This window comes from Cebus imitator, unplaced genomic scaffold, assembly GCF_001604975.1.
Source record: "Cebus imitator isolate Cc_AM_T3 unplaced genomic scaffold, Cebus_imitator-1.0 Scaffold205, whole genome shotgun sequence".
In the NCBI taxonomy this organism is placed as follows: Eukaryota; Metazoa; Chordata; class Mammalia; order Primates; family Cebidae; genus Cebus; species Cebus imitator.
In genome coordinates this window covers 1647834-1654371 of record NW_016107520.1, presented here as the reverse complement: position 1 = coordinate 1654371, position 6538 = coordinate 1647834, and positions in this window count along the sequence as shown.

Sequence of the window (6538 nt, the reverse complement as noted above, 5' to 3'; positions counted from 1 at the left end):
TCCCAGCTTTTGGTAACCATCCTTCTCTATGAACTCTACGTCCATGAGTTCAATTGTTTTGATTTTTAGATCCCACAAATAAGTGAAAACATGCAATGTTTTTTTCTGTGCCTGGCTTATTGCATTTAATATGATGATCTCCAGTTCTATCCATGTTGTTTCAAATGACAGGATCTCGTTCTTTTTTATGGCTGAATAGTACTCTATTGTGTATATGTATCACATTTTCTTTAGCCATTCATCTGTGGATGGACACTTACGTTACTTCCACATCTTGCTATTGTGAATGGTGCTGCAACAAACATGGGAGTGCAGATATCTCTTCAATGCGCTGATTCCCTTTGTTTTGGGAGTATATCCAGCAGTGGATATTACTGGATCATATAGTAGCACTATTTTTAGCTTTTTAAAGAAACTCCAAACTGTTCTCCGTAGCTGAACTAATTTACATTCTCACCAACAGTGTATGTGGGTTCCCTTTCCTCCACATCCTCACGAGCATTTGTTATTGCCTGTCTTTTGGATATAGCCACTTTAACCGGGGTGAAATGATATTTTATTATAGTTTTGATTTGCGTTTTTCTGATAATCAATAATGTTTAGCTCCTTTTCATATGGCTGTTTGCCATTTGTATGTCTTGAGAAATGTCTATTCAAGTCATTTGCCCATTTTTTGATTGGATTATTATTATTTTTGCTAGAGAGTTATTTGAGTTCCTTATACTTGTTATTAATCCCTTGTCAGATGGGTAGTTTGCCAATATGTTCTCCTATTCTATGGGTTGTCTCTTCCCTTTGTATTGTAACCTTTGCTGTGCAGAAGATTTTTAACTTGATGTGGTCCCATTAGTCCATTTTTGCTGTGGTTGCTTGTGCTTTGGGGGTATTACTCAGGAAATTTTTGCCCAGACTGACACCCTAAAGATTTTTCTCAAAGTTTTCTTGTAGTAGTTTCATAATTTGAAGGCTGACACTTAAGGTTTTAATCTATTTTGATTTGATTTTTGTTTATGGCAAGAAATAAGAGTCTAGTTTCATTCTTCTGCATATGGATATCCAGTTTTCCCAGCATTATTTATTGAAGAAACTATTCTTTTCACAGTGTATGTTCTTGGCACCTTTGTTAAAAATGAGTTCACTTTAGATGGTTTTGTTTTTGGGGTTTCTATTCTGTTCCATTTGTCATGTGTCTGTTTTTATGCTAGTACCATGCTCTTCTGGTTACTATAACTCTATAGTATAATTTGAAGTCAGATAATTTGATTACTATCCAGTTTTTTTCTTTTTGCTTAGGATAGCTTTGGCAATTTGGGTCTTTTGTGGTTCCATATAAATTTTAAGGTTATTTGTTCTATTTCTGTGATGAATGTTATTGGTATTTTGATAGAGATTGCACTGAATCTATAAATTGCTTTGGGTAGTGTGGGCATTTTAACAATATTGATTCTTCCAGTCCATGAACATGGAATATCTTTCCATTTTTTGGTGTCCTCTTCAATTTCTTGCAGCAGTGTTTTATAGTTTAGACTATAGAGATCTTCACTTCTAAGTTTATTCCTAGGTATTTTATTTTATTGTAGCTATTGTACATGGGATTACTTTCTTGATTTCTTTTTCAGATTGTTCACTGTTAGCATAGAAAAATGCTACTAGTTTTTGTATGTTGCTTTTGTATTCTGCAACTTTACTAAATTTGTTTATCAGTTCTGATAGTTTTTTTGGTGGTGTCATTATGGTTTTTTGTCTTGTTTTGTTTTAAGACGGAGTCTTGTTCTGTTCCCTAGACTGGAATGCAATGGTATGATCTTGGCTCACTGCAACCTCTGCCTCCCAGGTTCAAGCAATTCTTCTGTCTTAGCCTCCTGGGTAGCTGGGATTACAGGCGCATGCCACCACGCCTGGCTAATTTTTGTATTTTTAGTAGATAAAGCATTTCACCATGTTGGTCAGCCTGGTTTCGAACTCCTGACCTTGTGATTTGCCCACCTTGGCCTCCCAAGTGTTGGGATTACAGTAGTGAGCCATGGCACCTGGGCATGTTTTTCTAAATGTAAGATCATATCGCCTGCAAACAAGGATATTTTGACTTCTTTTTTTCCAATTTGGATGCCCTTTATTTCTTCCTCTTGTCTAATTGCCCTAGCTTGGACCTCCAATGCTGTGTTGAATAACAGTGGTAAAAGTGGGAATCCTTCTCATTTTCCAGATGTTAGAGGAAAGGCTTTCAGTTTTTCCCCACTAAATGATACTGTCTGTGGGTCTGTTGTGTATGGCTTTTATTATGTTAAGGTATGTTTCTTCCATATCCAGTTTTTTGAAGGTATTTTTCATGAAGGGATGCTAAATTTATCAAATGCTTTTTCAGCACCAATTGAAATGATCATATGGTTCTTGTTCTTCATTCTATTGATAAGATGAGCTACATTGATTGATTTATGTATGTTGAACCATCCTTGCATCCCAGTGATAAATCCCACTTGGTCATGATAAATGATCTTTCTAATGTATTGAATACAGTTTGCTAGCATTTTGTTGAAGATTATTGTGTGCATCAGAAATATTGGCCTGTAGATTTCTCTTTTTGTTTTGTCTTTGTCTTCTTTTGGTATCAGCATAATACTGGCCTCTTAGAATGAGTTTGAAAATATTCCCTCCTTCTCTGTTTTTCAGAATAGTTTGAGTAGAATTGCTATTAATTCTTCTTTAACCCTTTCCTCATTTTCCCTGAGAATACTTGCCAGCAGCACTTGTGGCTGCAGCATTTATCCCGAGATAACTTTGCCATGAAATATCTCACTTTTGCTATTATTTTCACATTGCTCTAGTATATCAACTTTGGAAACAGTAGACATCGCTCTATACCATTCTGTTTTTAGTAGTGATATTTTTATTTACAAAATATAGTAATTCTCGATCACTGAAATGTCATATCCTTAAAAAATGTAGCATTGCTCTGTGTGACATTAACGTTGTTCTTAAATACTTGTTGACTGAAGATTCATTTGAGGAATCCAAGTTTTTCTAATTAGATGATTTTTATGATTCAGATGATTCTGATGTTAGTGATAACTCCAAAAACAGTTTTTATATTTTATTTTCATATTGAAAATCACTCAGATTTACTTCAGCTTCAAAGAATTTTGTTTATGTAAAATAAAATGAGTGCTGGTAGCGAGCTGCACTTTTTTTTTTTTTTTTCTAAATGTGAAAGTTTAGAAACTGGTTAAATGTTTGGTAGAATTCAGCAGTGAAGCCATCAGGTCCCAGGCTTTTCTTTAGTAGGAGACTTTTTATTACAGCTTCTATCTTATTACTTATTATTGGTCTGCTCATGTTTTCAATTGATTCTTGGTTCAATCTTGGTAGGTTGTATGTATCTAGGAATTTGTAAATTTTTTCTGTATTTTCCAATTTATTGGTATACAGTTTCTCTAGTAGCCACTAATGAGCCTTTGAATTTCTGCAGTATCAGTTGTAATGTTTCCTTTTTCATCTCTGATTTTATTTATTTGAATCTTCTTGCTTTTTCTCTTAGTCTGCCTAAAGGTTTGTCAATCTTCTTTAACTTTTCAAACAAAACAACTTTTTGTTTCATTGATCTTTTGTATTGTTTTCTACATTTCATTTGTTCCTGCTCTGACCTTTCTTTTCTTTTACTAATTTTGAGTTTGATTGGTCCTGTCTTTCTAGTTCTTTAAAATGCATTATTAGATTGTTTATTTGAAATTTTTCTTCTCTTTCGATGCTGGCACTTATAGCTATAAACTTCCCTCTTAGTACTGCTTTTGCTGTATCCCATATGTTTTGGTATGTTGCATTTCCATTATCATTTGCTTTAAGAAACTTTTCAATTTCCTTTTTAATTTATTCATTAACCCACTGGTTATTCAGGAGCATATTGATTAATTTCCATTCATATGTACAGTTTCCAAAATTCCCTTTATTATGGATTTCTAGTTTTATTTCATTGTAGTCAGAGAAGATGTTTGATATAATTTCCATCATCTGGAATGTTTAAAGACTTGTTCTGTGACCTGACATATGATCTATCCTTGAGAATGATCCATGTGCTGAGGAAAAGAATGTGTATTCTGTAGTTCTTGGATGAAATGCTCTCTAAACATTTACTAGATCCATTTGGTCTACAGATTATATAATATAATGTTTCTTTGTTGATCAACTGCCTGAAGATCTGTTTAATGCTGAAAGTGGGGTGTTGAAGTCTCCAGCTATTATTGTATTAAAGTCTATCTTTCTCTTTAGCTCTAATAATATTTGCTTTATATACCTGGGTGCTCCAGTGTTGGGTATGTATATGTTTAAAATTGTTATATCCTCTTGCTGAATTGACTCCTTATCATTATATCATGACCATCTTTGTCTTAAAGTTTTTCTCTTGAAATCTATTTTGTCTGATGTAAGTATAGTGACTCCTGCTCTTTTTTAGTTTCCATTGACATCAATATCTTTTTCCATCCCTTTTATTTTCATTCTTTGTGTGTCTTTATAGAGGAAGTGTGTTTCTTGTAGCAACAGATCATTGGGTCTTGTTTTCCATCCATTCAGCCACCCCTATGTCTTTTGATTGGAGAGGTTACTCCATTTGCCTTCAATGTTATTGTTGATAAATGAGAACTTACTCCTGCCATTTTGTTATTTGTTTTCTGGTTGTTTTGTGGTCTTACCTGCCTTTTTTCTTTGCTTAATGTCTTCCTTTTAGTGAAGGTAATTTTTCTCTGGCGACATGACTTAGTTTCTTGCTTTTTACTTTTTGTGTATGCATTGTATGTTTTTTGGTTTGAGGTTATCTTGAGGTTTGCAAATACTATGTGATAACCCATTATTTTAAGCTCATAACTACTTAACATTATTTGCATAACAAACAAGCAAAAAGAAAACAATAGAAACTCTATACTTTAACTCTTTCCCCCTGCTTTTTAATTTTTTTTTTTGTTTCTATCTTATTGTACTATGTCTTAAAAGTTGTTGTAGTCATTGGTTTTTGTCAGTTCATCATTTAGTGTTTCTACTTAGGATAAGACTAGTTTACATGTCACAGTTACAGTGTTATAGTATTCTGTGTTTTTGGAATACTTACTATTATCAGTGAGTTTTGTACTTTCAGGTGATTGCTTGTTGCTCATTAATATCCTTTTCTTTCTGATTGAAATACTCCTTTTAGCATTTCTTATAGGATAGGTCAGGTGATGATTAAATCCCTCAACTTATGTTTGTCTGTGAAATTCTTTATTTTTCCTTCATGTTTGAAGGATATTTTCACCAGATATACTATTCTAGTATATATTTTTTTCTTCTGCACTTTAAATATTTCATGCTGCTCTTTCCTGACCTGCAGGGATTTTGCTGAAAAGCCAGATATATTGGAGCTCTATTGTATGTTATTTGTTTCTTTCTTCTTGCTGCTTTTAGGATCCTTTCTTTATCCTTGATCTTTGGAAGTTTGATTATTAAATGGCTTGAGGTAGTCTTGGAGTTAAATTTGCTTCATGTTCTACAGCCTTCTTGTACTCAGATATTGATATCTTTCTTTAGGTTTGGGAAGTTCTCTGTTATTATACCTTTAAATAAACTTTCTACTCCCATCCCTTTCTTTACCTCTGCTTTAAGGGCAGTAACTCTTAGATTTGCCCTTTAGAGGCTATTTTCTAGATCCTATAGGTGTGCTTCAGTTTTTAAGATTCTTTTTTCTTTTGTCTCCTCCAACCATGTATTTTCAAATAGCCTGTCTTCAAATTCACTAATTCTTTCTTCTTCTTTATCAATTCTGCTGTTAAAAGGCTCTGATACATTCTTCAGTGTGCCAATTTCACTTTCAGCTACAGAATTTCTGCTTGATTCTTTTTTAATTATTTCTATCTCTTTGTCAGATTTCTTTGATAGAATTCTGAATTCCTTCCCTGTGTTATCTTGAATTTCTTTGAGTTTCCTCAAAACAGCTATTTTGAATTCTCTGTCTGAAAAGTCAGATATCTTTTTCTCCAGAATTGGTTCTTGATGCTTTATTTGGTTTACTTGATGAAGTCAACATTTCTGGGATTGTCTTGATACTTCTAGATGTTTGTCTATGTCTAGGTATAGTAGAGTTAGATATTTATTGTAGTCTTCTCAGTCTGGACTTGTGTGTCCAGACTGTGGACACACTTGTGGACCCATCCTTCTTGGGAGGGCTTTCTAGATATTTGAAAGTACTTGGATGTTGTGATCTAAACTGTGTCTGTTTTAGGGGACACTCCAAACCTAGTATAATGCTGTGGTCCTGCAGACTCATAGAGCTACTGCCCCGATGATTTTGGACAAGACCTGGGAGAATTGTCTGGAATACCAGGCAGAGACTCTTATTCTCTTCCCTTACTTTCTCCCAAACAAGCAGAGCCTTTCTCGGTTCTGAGCTACCTAGGGCTGGGGGTGGTATGACACCAACACCCCTGTGGCCACCTCCACAGGGTGACACTTGAACCCAGTACAGTACTGGATCTCACCCAAGGCCTGCTTTAACCACTTCTTGGCTACTGCCTAT